The following is an 840-nucleotide window of genomic DNA, read 5'->3' as shown; positions in this document are numbered from 1 at the left end:
GTGCTTCGAACCTTGTCCCATAATTTTATTGTCGCAGCTTTTCCCCAGAATCAAAAAACACAGATATAGATATGTACATGCGGGCGCAATTTGTTCCCCTCTTTTAAAAAATGTGGGTGAACGTAGAAAACTATTTTTGAGGGTTTTGGTGTTTGCATGACTTTCGGGGTTTCTGTCACTTGTGGAAAAAAATGATTCATAAGCAGGTCAATAGAAAAATGTATTTAGAGTATTCAAAAATAATAAAGAGAAAAATGTTTTCACCTGGATCAGCGACTCCCCATGTCAGAATATTAGTTGTAATATCCAATAAACTCAACCGTTGGTGGAGTTCATCTAATATATTTCTATCTTGTCTTTGTTGGCGCCGTAAAGTGTCCAACTGTTCATGCAGCGATCGTACTTCATTATTAATTTGATTAATTCTAATATTTATAATATTTTCTACCGCCCGATCGCCATCAGGATTGTAACCTGACAGGTCCTTCGTGTAAAAGATTTTCTTCTTTTTAGGTTGAGAAGAAACTGTTTTGTCTTCTGTAATTTCCAATTCAGTTCTAAAAGACAGAAAAGTCTTGTTACAAAACAAGAAGCTTTGTTTGATTTTTATATAAAATTGCATCTTGCCATCTGAGTTCTCAAATGGAAATAACATTGGTAAACATACATCAATCACAAACGGTGGCAAGCCAGTGGCCTCTGCTGCTGCTCCAACCAGTGGAGATCCCACCCTGGTCATCCCTTCTTCATATGGCTTCTTGAAGAAGACCTTTGCTTCCTCCGAGATATTTGTTCTCTCTTATCATGAAACAATAAAAAAACAGAGCATTTGCAAAAAAA

General features: G+C 36.4%; 1 long non-coding RNA gene across 1 annotated transcript; it reads right to left on the bottom strand.

The window, feature by feature from the left end:
• Positions 1 to 512: 512 nt before the first annotated feature.
• LOC107835211 (uncharacterized) lies at positions 513 to 832 on the bottom strand. The gene is made up of 2 exons (XR_001661037.1): positions 668 to 832; positions 513 to 557 (listed from the first exon to the last, which is right to left on the bottom strand). It is a non-coding gene; the product is annotated as an uncharacterized LOC107835211 (long non-coding RNA).
• Between the last annotated feature and the right edge of the window lie 8 nt (positions 833 to 840).

Source organism: Poecilia formosa, unplaced genomic scaffold, assembly GCF_000485575.1.
Source record: "Poecilia formosa unplaced genomic scaffold, Poecilia_formosa-5.1.2 Scaffold1237, whole genome shotgun sequence".
NCBI classification, from domain to species: Eukaryota; Metazoa; Chordata; class Actinopteri; order Cyprinodontiformes; family Poeciliidae; genus Poecilia; species Poecilia formosa.
The sequence above is the reverse complement of the archived record's forward strand: the minus strand, read 5'-3'. Positions and strand labels throughout refer to the sequence as shown.